At 45.8% G+C, this 17,513-nt stretch overlaps 1 protein-coding gene across 7 annotated transcripts in view; it reads right to left on the reverse strand.

Moving 5' to 3' along the window:
- PCDH19 (protocadherin 19) overlaps positions 1-17,513 on the reverse strand; it is a 239,243-nt gene that overhangs the window by 86,220 nt on the left and 135,510 nt on the right. The window lies entirely within an intron of this gene.

A 17,513-nucleotide genomic window follows, 5' to 3' on the forward strand; every position in this document is an offset into this window, starting at 1 on the left:
TGCAAGGAGAGGAAAGGAAAGGAAAGGAAAGGAAAGGAAAGGAAAGGAAAGGAAAGGAAAGGACAGGAAAGGAAAGGAAAGGAAAGGAGAGAAATAAATAAATAGAGGAAGGAAGGACAAAAGGGTGAAGGCAAGGAAAGGAAAGGGAAGGAGAGAAAAGGAAAGGAAGGGAAAGGGAAGGAGAGGAAAGGAATAGAAAAGAAAGAGAGGAAGGGAGGAAAAAGCAATAAAGTAAGAAAGAATGGAAAAAAGAAAGAAAGAAAAAAAAAAGAAGGAAGGCAAGGTGATGGAGAGGAGAGGAAATGAAAGGAAAAAAGGGAAAGGAAAGAGGAAAGAAAGAAGGACAGTGAGGAGAGGAAAGGAAAGTAGAAGAAAGGGAAGGAAAGAGAGGAAGAAAGGAAGGCAAGATGGAGGAGAGGAGAGGAAATAAAAGGAAAGGAAAGGAAAGGAAAGGAAATGAAAGGAAAAGAAAAGAAAGGAAAGGAAATAGAAATGAAGGAGGGAAGGCAAGGAGTGGAGAGGAAATATAAGAGGAAGGAAAAAAGGAATGAAAGGAAAGGAATGGAGGGAGGAAGGCAAGGAGAGGAGAGGAATAAAGAGGAAGGAACAAAGGAAGGATGAGGTCAAGGAAAGGAAAGAGAATGAGAGGAAAGGAAGAGAAATGGAAGAAGAGAAAGAGGAGGAAGGAGGAAGAAGCGAGAAAGAAAGAAAGAAAGAAATAAAGAGAAAGAAGGAAGACGAGATGAAGGAGGGCAGAGGTAATTAAAGGAAATTAAAGAGGAAGGAAGGACAGCGAGGAGAGGAAAGGAGAGTAAAGGAAAGGAAAGAGGAAGGGAGGAAGGAAGGCAAGGTGAGGGAGAGAAAATAAAAGGAAAGGAAAATGAAAGAGAAAGGAAGGAAGGAAGGCAAGGAGCGGAGAGGAGAGGAAATGAAGGAAGGAATGGGGAGGAAAGGAAAGCAGGGAGCAAGGCAAAGAGAGGAGAGGGAATGAGAAGAAAGGAAGGGAAAGGAAAGGAAGGGAAAGGGAAGGAGAGGAAGGAACGAAAAAAAGAGAAAGAAAGAAAGAAAGAAAGAAAGAAAGAAAGAAAGAAAGAAAGAAAGAAAGAAAGAAAGAAGAAAGGAGCAGAGAGAATGAAAGATTTCCTGATGACCTACCTTCACATGACACTTGGGAGAGACAGAGGGAGTGAAACAGATAAAGATGAGATAGGGAGAGCCAAGCTATGTGCAGGTACAGTATGCATGCTGGGACTTGTAGTTGCACACATCTTGTATCTCTCGCTCTTCCTATACATATAGATTGGTCGGAACCCATGAACGGTTAGCTCTGCCCCCCCCGGATTAGACTATATATTGCAAAGACACTCCAGTTGGTGTCAGACTCCGCCGGTGTTGGAGGTGCACCTGCACATTACTCTATGGGCACACAGAGAGCACTCTAGGTGTCTTGTTCCTGCCGATGGAGTCATTTGATAGAATTACAGCCTGATAATGTTCTGGTGAGTGCACATTGATTCCGGCATTACGGGGAGGAAAAAGGAGCATTTGTAACACTACATCACAGCCGCCTTTCATGCTCCACAACTTGATTCTCATTTGATCTTGTTTTTTTAGCTGAACAAAAATCAACTGGGGGAATATCTGCGCCGGCCTATTTGTCTGTGAAATATGTGTTTCGGAATCACAATCTACACCGACGCATTTAAATATGAATCACCTTGCAAGCTTCAGTAACGCTCTTCTTCAAAAAGATTTCTTCTATTGTGGTGAGGATAAATAAATAAAAAGAAATGGAGGAATCTCTGAGGCTCTTTATTTCATAATGTGCGGCAGCGGGCGAGGCTGTGCCACCCGGGCGTCTTCACTAACCTTGCTTAGATGTCGGTTAGGTTATATAAACAACCTTTATTCAAGGTTTTTTTTTTATTACTATTATTTATTCAAGAATTATTTTTATTTTTTTATTTACAAGGATTTTCAAGGATCTTTATTCAATATTTTTTATTCAAGGATCGTATTTGTTCAAGATATGTGAAAACATTTATAGATCAAAAGAGAGGATTTATACAAAAAAATAATAATTAAACCCACAAGTGCTTTTTTTTTTTTTTAACACTACTATTCCTTTATACTGGCTTTTGAAATGTAGAAATTGGATGAAAGGTTTAGCGCTGGGAAACCCTTTTTGAAAGATAAAAAGTGCATTTTATATATGACTATATAGATCAGACCAAAATGAGGGACAAATGAGGGGGGAAGAGGGACAGAGGGACTTTGTTCCAAATCAGGAACAGTCCCTCGGAATCCGGGACAGCCCCTTCGGAATCTGGGACAGTCCCTCAAGATCGGTGACAGTCCCTTGGAATCCGGGACAGTCCCTCAGAATCCGGGACAGTTGGGTGCTATGCACCGAGCGTAAACCCTGGAGACGGATACCGCAGGCTTGGAGCACATAAATCTGTTATGGTATTTCTATTCACAGTTAAGACATGTTGTGATGTCACTTCCTGCCTCCAGCTGGCTAATTGGTCAATGAAGTAGAAGCAGAGAGCAAATGATGCCATCCCTTTGCTAAATCTATAATGTAAGTATGTCTCCATTGTTAAAGTGGCAGAAAGAAAAGGAAGGAAATGAGGAATGGGAGAGATCGATGAGGTAAAGAAGGAAGGAATTGGAGAAGATGAGAAGAAGAAAAAAGGAAGGAGAGATGAAAGAGGAAATTAGTGATGTAAAAGATAGTTGGGAGAAATAAGAAAGGCAGAACGGGGAAAAAGAATGAGGGAAAGAGGAGGAAAACAAAAGAGGGATAGGAGAGATGGATGAAGGAAAGAAGGAAGGCAGAGAAAGGAAGGAAGGAAGTCACAGAGAGTAGAAGGAAGCAAGGATGGCCAGAAGAAACAGAAAAAAAGGAGAGGAGAGTATGGGAGGGGAGGGGAGAGGAGGGGAGGGGAGGGAGGAGGGGAGGGGAGAGGATAGGAAAGAAGGGTAGAGGAGGGGAGGGGAAAGGATAGGAAAGAAGGGGAGAGGAGAGGAGACGAGACAAGTTTAAGGGAGGAGGGAGGAGGGAGGAGAGGAGGGGAGGGGAAAGGATGGAGGGGAGGAGAGAGGAGAGAAGAGGAGGGGAGAGGAGAAAAGGGGAGAGGAGGGGAGTGTAGAGGAGAGGAGGGGAGAGGAGAGAAGAGAAACGAAAGGGAGGGGAGGAGAGAGGATAGGAGGGGAAAGGAGAGGATGGGAGAGAAGAGGATGGGAGGGGAGAGCAGAGGAGAGGATGGGAGGGGAGAGGAGAAGGGAGGGGAGAGGAGAAGGGAGGGGAGAGGAGAAGGGAAGGGAGTGGAGAGGAGGGGAGAGGAGGGGAGAGGAGGGGAGGAGAGAGGAGAGAAGAGAGGAGAGGAGGGGGATGAGAGGAAGAAGAAAGGAGGAAAGAAAGATGAAAGAGGAAATGAGGGATGGGAAAGATCGTTGAGGGCAAATAAGGAAGGCAGGGAGAGGGAAGAAAATGAGGGAAAGAGGAAGCAGGGAAAGAAAGAGAAAGTATGAAAAGAAAAGAAAAGAGAACGGAAGAATTTAATTTACAGAAAGAAGAGAAAGAAAGAAGACAATTATATGATATGAAAACATGATATAATATGATGTGATATAAAAACATTTCCAGGTACTTATACCATCAGTATTAAAATATACATTTAATGATTCTTGCATGAATACATAACTGCATTGATTGGTGTTTGTTACATCTCTCAGTTTCCAGCTTTAAATTAAATGTCAACTTCTGTTCTGGAGACTTTTTACATAAAAACATGTAAATGTTAGCATGCAGAACATTTACATAAAAGAACATTGTACGGCAGATTTACTGGTGTTTAAAAAAGTACACCAATCATGTAGAAAATTAAAGCCAAATTGAAACCTTTAGTTTAAATCAGCTAAATATTTTCCAGATGCATCAAATGTCTTACAATCATTTTTTTTTTAAAGCAGCCCTTTTTTTAAAACAGCAACAGCCTGAGTAGGGGCAGCCTGTGTGTGGAAGAAGTGGCCTCTGCCAGGGGCAGCCTGTGTGTGGAAGAAGTGGCTTCTGCCAGGGGCAGCCTGTGTGTGGAAGACGTGGTCTCTGCCAGGGGCAGCCTACGTAAAATACGACGGCTTGTGTTCCCTGGTCCAGTGTTTCTCAACTCCAGTCCTCAAGGCGCCCCAACAGGTCATGTTTTCGGGATTTCCCTCAGATGAAACGGCTGTGGTGATTACTAAGGCAGTTAAACTGATCAAATCACCTGTGCAAAATAATGGAAAGCCTGAAAACATGACCTGTTTGGTGCGCCTTGAGGACTGGAGTTGAAAAACACTGCCCTGGTCCATACTTTTGCATGGGTTTGCGCCTCATATATGGGGAATAACTTTACGCCGGACGTACGACTAAGGCCCCGTACAGACGAGCGGACAGTCCGCCGGACCGTTTTTAGCGGACATGTCCGCTTGGAGATTTCTGTTTGATGGTTGTACACACCATCAAACATAAATCCTCCCGGACAGGATACGCGGTGACGTGCCGCGCCGATGACGCGGCGATGTGCGCGGCCCTGGAAGGTCAATGCTTCCACGCATGCGTTGAATCACTTCGATGCATGCGAGGGCTTTTGGCCGAGCGGACATGTCTGGTGAGTCTGTACCGACGACCGAACATGTCCGACGGACAGGCTTCCAGCGGACATGTTTCTTAGCATGCTAAGAAACATTTGTCCGCTGGAAACCTGTCCGATCCGCCGGACAATTGTCCGGTCGGCCGTACACACGACCGAACATGTCTGCTGAAACTGGTCCGCGGACCAGTTTCAGCGGACATGTTCGGTCGTGTGTACAGGGCCTAACACAAACCGCGTATATTATGCGCCGGGCGCAAGTACGTTCGTGAATCGGCGTATCTCCCTCATTTGCATATGTGCATAGAAAATCAATGGGAGCGGCAAATGCGCCCAGCGTAAATATGCGTCCACAATACGACGGCGTAGGCAAGTTACGTCGGTCGTAGGAAGCCTATTTTTAGGCGTATCTTAGTATGTGGGTCGGGCCATAGATACAACGGCGCACATTTGCACTTACGTCGCCATATCTTGAGATACGTCGCCGTATCTTGAGATACGTCGGCGCAAGTGCTTTGTGAATCCGGGCCATAGTCTTTAAAAAAATAAAAAGGCACCGATATCAATGGGAATTCAAACCCTCGCCTGAGCAAACATAATGGCAAGGCAATATAAAATATCGCTCCTCAAATGTCAGACAATAACAGCAGAGGCAGCAAAGGATCCGACCATACTGTGGTGATATATAGATCCAGAACCTTAAATCTGATGGTATTTATAGGAAACGCAAACGGACGGTCACTCGGTTATTATAAATCATAGGAAGACCTCAATGGTGCAATACAATAAATAATAATCCTGACGATGATTTACAATGTTCTTGCTTGCGCGATATATTTTTTTATATGAAAATAAAAAAGGCATGTACAAAGATTTATAGGGGGGTAGGATGATAATTCTTAAAAACAGGCAGAAAAAAGAATTAATAACTGCAATTTGATTGATTGTAAGTAATTTATGGATACGATGAGGAGGGGATTTTTTTTCCCCTGCGGTCACTGGGATCGGCACTGCTACACAATCCAAACAGGACGATATTGTCAAGGGTTTAGGTTTAGCGAATGTAATGGTATAATTACAGATAAAACGGTATAATAAAACACTGAGCTACACAGGAAATTTCAGAGATTTTACAAAATTGCTACTAATTGTTTGATTAACCTGAAGGTGGGTTTTGCAAAATAGAGAAATGAGGGATGAACCGTTCAGCCCAATCTAACGTATGGAAACGATTTATAACAAAAGATTACGTAAGGCGGCTAAACGTATGTAATGTATACGGAAGGGTCAATTAAAGTGGTCAAGTTAAAGCTTGTATTTACTTAATAGAAAAGAATGTTCACGTTTGTTCCTGACGAAGAAACATGTAGAATGATAAGTGATGAACATTTGTATGGAGATTATCGTTTTGTGTTAACAGCATTAGTTCAACAGCAGATGCTTCTGAGACCATTCGGAATTCAAAAACAGGTGCATTGAACCTGCAGTTGACCTCCTTTTAAACTTAAGTTGACCTGCTTTAGGCAGATTTTGCATTCGCATAGACTTGTATAGGAAGACAAAACCCAAGCACAGGCCCTTAAGCTGCTTCTGAGTTTCCATAGACTTGTATACAAAGGCAAAACCCAAGCACAGGCACCTAATCTGATTCTGAATTCCCATAGACTTGTATACGAAGGCAAACCCCAAGCACAGGCCCCTAAGCTGCTTCTGAGTTCCCAATGACTCGTATAGAAAGGCAAAACCCAAGCACAGGCCCTTAAATTGCCTCTGAGTTCTCATAGACTTGTCTAGGAAGGCAAAATCCAAGCACAGGCCCTTAAGCTGCTTCTGAGTTCCTATAGACTTGTATACGAAGGCAAAACCCAAGCACAGGCCCCAAATCTGCTTCTAAATTCCCATAGACTTGTATACAAAGGCAAAACCCAAGCACAAGCCCTGAAGCTGCTTCTGAGTTCCCAATGACTCGTATAGAAAGGAAAAACCCAAGCACAGGCCCTTAAGTTGCCTCTGAGTTCCCATAGACTTGTCTAGGAAGGCAAAACTCAAGCACAGGCCCTTAAGCTGCTTCTGAGTTCCCATAGACTTGTCTAGGAAGGCAAAACCCAAGCACAGGCCCTTAAGCTGCTTCTGAGTTCCAATAGACTTGTATAGAAAGGAAAAACCCAAGCACAGGCCCTTAAACGGCTTCTGAGTTTCCATTGACTTGTATAGAAAGGAAAAACCCAAGCACGGGCCCTTAAGCTCTCTCTGAGTTCCCATAGACTTGTCCAGGAATGCAAAAACCAAGCACAGGCCCTTAAGCTGCTTCTGAGTTCCAATAGACATGTATAGGAAGGCAAAACCCAAGACTTGTATAGAAAGGAAAAACCCAAGCACAGGCCCTTAAGCTGCTCTTGAGTTCCCATTGTTGCAATCAAGGGCCAATCGAAGCAGGCCCTGTAACCAACAGTAGGGGTGTCACACCAATGGTCATACAGTTTAGAATGTTTTTATCAAATAAATGGCATAAGAGAGCCAAAGTATTTTGGGGTTTCAGGACCCCCCAAAACGCATTGGATCTCTTATGCAAATAACTTAATAAAAAAACATTCTGGACCCTATGAACATTGGTGTGGGGCCCTTACTACTTCAAACATATTTGGACTTCTCTCAGGACTTCCCTTTGGTACATGTGAGCAGCCTTGCTGGATAATATACTGGAACAACATCTTCACTTTTGACATTCATTTCATTATAGATGAGATATCAGCAGTTGATACAATTACAATTTGTGGCTTAGTAGCGGTTGGGGGAGTCCTGGACTCAACAGACAGTTAAGATGGACATTGACAGATCGAGAAAAAAAACAGGTTACTTCAACTACGAGGCAAGCTACTACATATTCCTGCACTTTTTTCTGAGACAGATCCTTCTTAAAGGCCTTGTACATATAAAGCATTAAGGTCCTCACACCCACTGAATCAGAAAAATAATATACAGGGTGGGCCATTTATATGGATACACCAAAAACAAAAGTTGGATTCAAAATGGCCAACTTCAAAATGGCCGCCATGGTCACCACCCATCTTGAAAAGTTTCCCCCCTTACATATGCCACAAACAGGAAGTTAATATCACCAACCATTCCCATTTTATTAAGGTGTATCCATATAAATGGCCCACCTGGGTGGATCGATATAAATGGCCCACCCTGTATTAAAATTGCTGTTGGGAGATTTTGATCACGCAACCTAGCCATTGTATATTAACACATTTTGGATAACCAAAAAAAAAAATTTAATAAATTATTTATAAAGCATTCTATAAAGATACATGGTACATTCCGTGTAAAATTTTACAATTTCAATGAATGGCAATTGAATAAAAATTTACCGGGTAACAACATGGCTGGAGTACAAAAAATATTTCCAGATTTGGCAACACTGAAGGCCTAGTAGCATTTGATAACCCAAACCAGTAGCACGCTAGGGCCACCTGTGTTTCCTCCTATCTGCTTGCTAGGAAACTTAAGGGCGGGTGGGAGAAACAGTGCCCCATCATTGGTATCAATTGGATGAATAGTTTGCTATTGTTGGTGTCAGTTTGGGGGACAAGTGCACCCCATTTTCTCCCAGTTCTCCCATTGATACCAAAGATGGGGCACTGTTTCTCCCAGTGAAACTTAAGACGCTTTCCCCGACTTGTTCTTTCCCCGACTTAGTTGGGGTAGGCGGTACACTTTGGTGGGGGTAGGTCAGCCATGCCCCATGACCTTTGACCTCTGGGAACCCACCTTCTGACCTTTGACCTCTGGGGGAGGTTCCTGTTAGAAATTCTAGCCTTATTCTTCTAGGGAAAACCCTAACCTCGAACCCCTAACCCTAACCCCTAGCCCTGGCCAGGGGTACAGAATGATCCCATTAGGGGTGCCGGGGACAGGAGGGACCCCCCCCATCTGGTTGTTCCCTTAACCTGCTGCCATACTACCTCTTTACCTACTAGCTAGGGGTACGGACCTACTCTACTCTCATTCAGCCCACTGTGGCGCCCTGATACCCCAAATGAGGCCTTGTTGCCGATACATTGTTTTTATTCGTCACCCGTTTATGATGTTGTGTTTATTGCCTTTTGTCATGCCGATATTCTGTTATGCCTACCTTTTGCTTTGAAAAATAAAAATCTATTGAAAGTAAAAAAAATATTTCCAGCAAGTTATCCTAGAGATGGAAGGCTGAAGTTACTTATACAGAACTACGCCGCTCAAATCTCTCTTGAAAACCCCACTTAAGAGACCGAAAAAAAGCTGCAAGCGTTTGCAGCTTAATGCGGTCTTCTGCCCCCCCTTTCTCTGTATCCATGGAAACCAAAAGGACCACCTACCATTCATAGCTCAACATCGCTGGATGGATCGAGCTGTGAAAATCACTTAGACCCACATCTTCAAATACTTCCTTTCAAATAAAGATGTAAAAAAAAAAAAAAAAGTTATGTTCTAAAACGGAACGTTGAGTTCTAGACTAAATGGGGCTTTTGACATTGTGTTTCGAGTCGAAAGCTTTTGTGGTCATTGAAGAAAATATATATATATTTTTTTTTTACAGTTTTGCAGAAAAGACAGAATCTTTTTTAACAAGTCAGGAAGCAGAGGAAAAAAAAACTTTCGAGACAGAAACCATTGAGATTAAGAGGAGCACATCAAGCTGAAAATGTGGGAACTGCCATTAAATGACTTTTTTTAACGCAAGCTTGGGAGATGTCTTCTTCATCGTTGCTTTTTGCCGAGTGAGTTACCGATCCAAAACAAGTATGCAGCCAGTGAGGTCAAGACTCCTGACCTACATAAACCTTTAGATCAGTAAATCTCTTACAGTATCTCTAGGATTCGGGCCTATATAGCCGGGGGGGCATAACCCATCCTGTCCATCTGCCTCGTAGTGTGCTCAGCAGCTAATGACCTTTTGGCCATGGCTGGTCAAGCTAGTAAGCACGAGCACGTTGGCACACAGGAGATAGCGGGTGTCAGGGTACACGTGTTCGGATATGTTTCTAAAGCTGGCCGTGCTCATTGGCTCGAAGGGTAATGAAACAATTTATTTCTGGTGACTGGTCTTATCTCCAGCTACTCCAGAGCTTACTAGTTGCCTATCTGTTGCTGACCTAGGTTGACCTGACTATTCTCTCGGCTGAGATCAGAAAAGAGAGATGGAGCCTCTGAAATGTGTAGTCTCCACCCACTTCCTGACCCGGGTGGTTGCTTTAGAGCAGGGGTAGGCAACCTCGGCCCTCCAAGTCCCAAGACCCTGACAATCACAGGCATGACTCCTAGAGGGAGAGGCATGATGGGATTTGTAGTTTCACCACAGCTGGAGTGCCGAAGGTTGCCTTCCCCTGCTTTGGAGTTTGGAACAAGGCTGAAGGACACGTGGTCCAGCTGCTTGGCTCATTGACTCGATTGCTTGACTCGCTCCCTATCTGTGCATAATATTACCTTTGTGCCTCTGATGAGCTTTCATGTAAGTGTGGATACTTTATTTATCAATAAACTGGATATATTTTATTATTATTATTGCGCTCTGGTTACACTGTGTTTTTCCTACTCTCTCGGCTTGCCTGCCTTGAGCCCTGTTTGGATCTACCAACTCTCTTTCCTGCAGTCTGCCTGGACCCCTGCTTGACTACTCTTTTGCCTGCCAAGACCTCTGCCTGACCAGGCCTCTCTATAGTCTGCAGCCATATGAACAGTCCACACCATAGGCCTTTCTGTTCCATCCATTCCCCCCGGTGGGGCAACCCTGAGGGCCATCGTTGCTTTCTGTTTTTCCTACTCTCTCAGCTAGCCTGCCTTGAGCCCTGTTTGGACCTGACTACTTTCTGTCCTGCAGCCTGCCTGAACCCCTGCTTGGACTTGACTACTCTTTTGCCTTCCAAGACCTCTCTATAGTCTGCAGCCATATGAACAGTCCACACCAAAGGCCTTTCTGTTCCATCCATTCCCCCGGTGGGGAAACCCTGAGGGCCGTCGTTGCTTTCTGTATTTCCTACTCTCTCGGCTAGCCTGCCTTGAGCACTCTTTGGACCTGACTACTTTCTGTCCTGCAGCCTGCCTGAACCCCTGCTTGGACTTGACTACTCTTTTGCCTGCCAAAACCTCTGCCTGACCAGGCCTCTCTATAGTCTGCAGCCATATGAACAGTCCACACCTTTGGCCTTTCTGTTCCATCCATTCCCCCCCCAGTGGGGCAAGCCTGAGGGCCTTCGTTACTTTTTGTTTTTTCTACTCTCTCGGCTAGCCTGCCTTGAGCCCCCTTTGGACCTGACTACTCTCTGTCCTGCAGCCTGCCTGGAGCCCTGTTTGGACCTGACTACTTTCTGTCCTCCAGCCTGCCTGGACCCCTGCTTGGGCTTGACTACTCTTTTGCCTGCCAAGACCTCTGCCTGACCAGGCCTCTCTATAGTCTGCAGCCATATGAACAGTCCACACCATAGGCCTTTCTGTTCCATCCATTCCACTGGTGGGGCAACCCTGAGGGCCGTCGTTACTTTGTTTTTCCTACACTATAGGCCTTTCTGTTCCACCCATTTCCCCAGGTGGGGCAACCCTGAGGGCCGTCGTTAATTTCTGTTTTTCCTACTCTCTCGGCTAACCTGCCTTGAGCCCTGTTTGGATCTGACTACTTTTTGTCCTCCAGCCTGCCTGGACCCCTACTTGGACTTGACTTCTCTTTTGCCTGCCAAGAGCTCGGCCTGACCAGGCCTCTCTATAGTCTGCAGCCATATGAACAGTCCACACCATAGGCCTTTCTGTTCCATCCATTTCCCCGGTGAGGCAACCCTGAGGGCCGTCGTTACTTTCTGTTTTTCCTACTCTCTCAGCTAGCCTGCCTTGAGCCCTGTTTGGATCTGACTACTTTTTGTCCTGCAGCCTGCCTGGACCCCTACTTGGACCTGACTACTTTCTGTCCTCCAGCCTGCCTGGACCCCTACTTGGACCTGACTACTTTCTGTCCTCCAGCCTGCCTGGACCCCTACTTGGACCTGACTACTTTCTGTCCTCCAGCCTGCCTGGACCCCTACTTGGACCTGACTACTTTCTGTCCTCCAGCCTGCCTGGACCCCTACTTGGACTTGACTTCTCTTTTGCCTGCCAAGAGCTCGGTCTGACCAGGCCTCACCATAGTCTGTAGCCACGTGAACAGTACCACCAAAACTAAGGGGAAAAAAAGGGTTTGGGCTGCTGGGAGTTAAGCTATGATTTTGCCAAGCCTGCAATAGACAATTATCAGACATTAAAGCCACGTGTGCATGGAGTAGTTGTTATTTCCGTACCTTTTATTCCTCTGTTCTTAAAGGTCATGACTAATTCAACAAACAAAGGATCTTTGAAAAAAAAAAGTGTTCAACTAATCGGTTTCCAAGGAGATTTCATTATACAATGCGGGTTGTTTAATCATAAAAGTGTAGCAAAGCCCTTGAACTTGACACGGAACATCCTGTTGTAAACACAATTGGGGGATGAATTGGAGAATAGATTGGCACATAACGCCTTAGTGACCACACAGCCGGTCCATACAAAGAGCCCTACAGCCCTGATGGCTAACCTGCAGCACACAGTCTACGTGTGGCCCTTTGGCACTTACTGTGTGGCCCTCAGGGCCCCCTGTAGATACTAGTCTATCAAAAATATGTGGCATATATGACACAAGTAAATTCTAGCAATTGAATTGATTTGTAAAGGGGCATCAACAGCAGTTTATTATAATGTGTCAGCAACAGTGGGGTATAGTTCCTACTACTGACACCGACAACGGGGCACTTGTTCCCAAACTGACAACAACAATAGCACACTATTATTCCAATTGATACCAATGATGGGACACTGTTTCTCCCATTGGTAGGCCACTATTCCTCCCATTGATACCAATGATGGGCCACTATTCCTCCCATTGATACCAATGATGGGCCACTATTCCTCCCATTGATACCAATGATGGGTCACTATTCCTCCCATTGATACCAATGATGGGTCACTATTCCTCCCATTAATACCAATGATGATTGATTTGCAAAGGGGCTTCAACAGTAGTCCTCTCTAACAGTTTATTATAATGTGTCAGCAACAGTGGGGTATAGTTCCTACCACTGACACCGACAACAGGCCACTTTTCCCCAAACTGACACCAACTATAGAACACGATTCCTCCAAATGATACCAATGATGAGGCACCGTTTCTCCCATTGATACCATTGATGCGGCACTGTTTATCCCATTGATGCCAATGGCGGGGCACTATTCTTCCCATTGATACCAATGATGGGGCCCTATTCCTCCCATTGATACCAATGATGAGCACTGTTTCTCCCACTAATACCAATGATGGGGCACTATTCTTCCCATTGGTTCCAATGACGGGGCACTATTATTCCCATTGGTTCCAATGACGGGGCACTATTCTTCCCATTGATTCCAATGACGGGGCACTATTCTTCCCATTGATTCCAATGATGGGGCCGTCACGGTTTCTATGAGAACCGAGCGGTATGCGGCCAGCTTAAATATGCGCCCAGGCTCCGACGGCGTAGGAAACTTACGTCGGTCGGATGAAGCCAAATTTCAGGCGTATCATGTCTTAGACCTCTTTTACATTGAGGCGTGGAGCCGCGGTGACGGTATAGCCGCGCTACAATTTACCGCGATATTCGGGCGCTAGCGGTGAGGTTTTAACCCCCGCTAGCGGCCGAAAAAGGGTTAATACCGCGGTATTACCACGCTTTCCCATTGATTTCAATGGGAAGGTGCGGTATAGGAGCGGTGAACACACCGCTCCTATACCGCGGTAAAGATGCGGCTAGCAGGACTTTTGGAGCGCTCCTGCTAGCGCACCGCTTCAATGCGAAAGCCTTCGGGCTTTCACATTGAACACTACAGGGCAGGTTTTTTCATGCGATATAGCAGCGCTATTTTTAGCGCTGTACCGAATGAAAAACGCCTCAATGTAAAAGGGGCCTTAAGAATCAGGCGCATTGATACGACAGCGCATCCGTGCACTTACGCGGCGCATCAGTAGATACGTCAGCGTAAGTGCTTTAAGAATCCGGGCCAATGAGTCAACTTGGAAGCACTCGGTTGGGAAAAGGAGTCAGAAGCGCCGGCGGGGGAACCTCGGAACAGGGGGGATCCATGCTGCTCTGTGCAAAACCATTACACAGAGTGGGTAGCCAGTGAGTAGAGAGCGAAGGCTGGGGCCAAGCCGTGCTCTGTGTGTCTACGGACACACAGAGTTAGCTTTGGAGCACTCGGTTTGGAAAAGGAGTCAGAAGCGCCAGCGGGGGAACCTTGGAAGAGGGGGGAATCTGGGCTGCTCTGTGCAAAAGCATTACACAGAGCAGGAAGCCAGTGAGTGGAGAGTGGAGGGTGGGGCCAAGTCAGCTTGGGAGCATTCAGTTGGGGAAAGGAACCAGGAGCGCCGGCGGAGGAACCCCAGAAGAGGGGGGATCCATGCTGCTCTGTGCAAAACCATTACACAGAGTGGGTAGCCAGTGAGTAAAGAGCAGAGGGTGGGGCCAAGCCGTGCTCTGGGTGTCTATGGACACACAGAGCCAGCTTGGGAGCACTCGGTTGGGAAAAGGAGCCAGAAACGCCGGCGGGGGAACCTCAGAAGAGGGGGGAATCTGGGCTGCTCTGTGCAAAAGCATTACACAGAGCAGGAAGCCAGTGAGTAGAGAGCAGAGGGTGGGGCCAAGCCGTGCTCTGTGTGTCTATGGACACACAGAGTCAGCTTGGGAGCACTCGATTGGGAAAAGGAGCCAGAAGCGCTGGCGGGGGAACCCCAGAAGAGGGGGGATCTGGGCTGCACTGTGATAAACCCATTACACAGAGCAGGTAAGTATGACATGTTTGCTATTTTCAAATAAAAATGCCTTTAGATTCACTTAAAGTTTGCAAACTAAATGTCATCTACTTAGAGTTTACATCTACTTTTATAATCCCTGTGAAAAAAAAAATATGTCAAAATGATGCTATAATAAATACAGTAAGTGTAAGAAAAAAGCATCAACCTTGCTTGTGAAAAATAAAAATATGATCAACATAACATTGGCAGATCTGGAAGTGGCATCATGGGAAAAGGGAGCTTTGAAAAGCATTTAAGTATTGCTTTGAAAGAAAATCCTTTATTGAAAGTAAAAAAAAAAAACGAAAAAAAAAAAAACACTTTACAGTGTCGGATGTTTCCTGCGGTGGGACGATCCGGGGGCTCAACAACAATGAGGGATGTTTGCTCTGGCATTCCTGACTTTGAGCAAAGAGAGCTGTGCAGAATGAATAGAAGATGGGAAGAGTAGAGGGCGGACACCGCCGACTCGCTATCAGTCTGCGCCAAGGCTGGCCATGTTTGCTTTGCTTTTGATTAATGGCTCCATCACAGAAGAAGAATGGGGAAAGGCAGATGTGAGCCTGTGTTGAGCAGGTGTGTTTGTCTGCGCCCCCCCTCCCCCCCCTCCGGCTGTAAATACGACTACTGTATTTTCTTGTCTTGTATTTGACCACGAGACCATGTCGCTTTTCTCTTCTGATGAATGCCGGAAAAATAACATCTCAATTATCGGCCGTGCAGCACAGGTGTAAAGTGTCTTGTCATTCCTCTCTTGCACGCTTAGACCCCCCCTTTATCTACACCGTCCTAAGTATTCAAGACGCATACGGACGAGCCAGACGTAAAGCAAAAACTAGAGGCCTGCCATGCTTAAAGTGGACCCAGTAGAGTCTACCTCAGGGGTAGGCAACCTTAAATGCCGCGTACACACGATCGGAAATTCCCACCGTGGATTTTTTTTTTTTGGACGGAATTCCGCTCAAGCTGTCTTGCATACACACGGTCACACAAAATTCCCACTGTCAAGAGTCACTGTTAAGTTCAATGCTTCTGAGCATGCGTCGACTTGATTCCAAGCATGCATGTAAGGGGTTAGGGTTAGGGACAGGGTTAGGGTTAATGGGTTAGGGAGTTAGGGTGGGGGTTAAGGTTAGGGGTTCCTATTGAAGAATATGGCTAGGACTCAGGAATTGGAACAGGGACCTCCCCCAAAGGTCAGAAGGCGGTTTCCAAGAGGTCAAAGGTCACAGGGCATCGGAATTGCATACAGATGATCGCATTTTCCGACAAGAACTTTTCCTGTCGGAAAAATTGAGAACCAGCTCTCAAATTTTTGCTGTTGGAAATTCAGACAGAAAAAGTCAGATGGAGCCTACACACGGTCGGAATTTCCGACCAAAAGCTCACATCAGACTTTTTCTTGTCGGAAATTCCGACCGTGTGTACGCGGCAAAAGGGGTGGAGATCTACCTGTACACCAAGGCAGAAGTCAAAGATCACCATGCACAATGTCGCTTCCTCGCGCCTGATTTAAACCTCTAATTGCTATACTACCGTATTGCAGTCACGGGCTTCAAAGGTGGCGAGGAGGCAACATATTGCCTCCTGAGAGGGAGAGCAGTTGGTATCACTCCGCATAGGACAGGAGCTGGTGTTCTGACGAGAAATGACCCCCATCGAATAATGCCCGCCCTGCACTGCGCATGTGCAGCACTTGCACAGTACGGAGCCGCCGAAAGCCTCCGAACCTCGGAATTTACGATCAGCTGTAGACGGCGCCTGCGCACAATAGCCGACATTGTGCTACACGTTCCCGATGCTCGTGCAAGTCTGCAAGGGGCGGATTTATTCATAATGGGCGCGTGTGAGGGGCGGATGCCTACAGAAGGGGGTGTATTATCTAATAGGTTAGGAAGAATAGCAGAGATATTTTTTTTTTGGGAGATGTGTTTGAGCTTTGTAAAAAAAATCCACCCCCATCTTAGCAGCACTGCCCACCATTACATAATACGCCCCCTTCTGTAGGCATCCGCCCCTCACTCGCGCCCATCATGAAGAAATCCGCCTCTCACACCAGTTTTTGGCCCAGTGGAAAAGACTACCTATTGCTCCTGCCACTGTTACAATAAGGAAAGGTCAATAGTCTGCTGACTTGCTCATGAATATCTAGACCAGAGCGGAGGCCTTAAATACCAGTTTTTGGCCCATTGAAGAAGACAACCTATTGCCGTTACCACTGTTACAGTGGGGACAGATCAATAGTCAGCTGACTAGCTCATGAATTTCTAGACCAGGAAGGAGGCCATTAATACCAGTTTTTGTCCCAGTGGAGAAGACAACCAATTGCCCCTACCGCTGTGAAAATAAGGATCGGTCAATTGTTTGCTGACCTGCTCATAAATATCTAGTCCACGGAGGAGGCCATTAACACCAGTTTTTAGACCAGTGGAGAAGACAACCTACTTCCCTTACCACTGTTACAATAAGGATGGGCCAATAGTCCATTGACTTTCTCATTAAAATCTAGACTAGGGAGGAGACCTAAATGAAATAAATAAAGAAATGTCTCTTCAAGATCAAATTCTAGCAAACTTAATGCAGATGATACCCATGACCCAGGCAACAGCATTAACCACTCAGCTACTCCTTTGCCCCGCACTCATGGTCTAGTACAATGTTTGAGTTTGGCAGCCATGCCTTTTGAAGCCCCAGATCACTTCTAGACCAGGGAGGAGGCCATTAACACCAGTTTATGGCCCAGTGGAGAAGACAACCTATTGTCCCTACCACTGTTACATTGAGGACAGGTCAATAGTCTGCTGACTTGCTCATAAACATCTACACCAGGGAGGAGGCCATTGACACCAGTTTTTGGCCAAGTGCATAAGGAAACGTATTGCCCCCTACCATTGCTATAATAAGTTTAGGTCAATAGTCTGCTGACTTTATCACAAATATCTAGAACAGGAAGGAGGCCGTTTTTTGGCCAAGTGGAGAAGACTACCTATTGCTTTTGCCACTGT

Source organism: Rana temporaria, chromosome 9 (genome assembly GCF_905171775.1).
Source record: "Rana temporaria chromosome 9, aRanTem1.1, whole genome shotgun sequence".
Taxonomy (NCBI): Eukaryota; Metazoa; Chordata; class Amphibia; order Anura; family Ranidae; genus Rana; species Rana temporaria.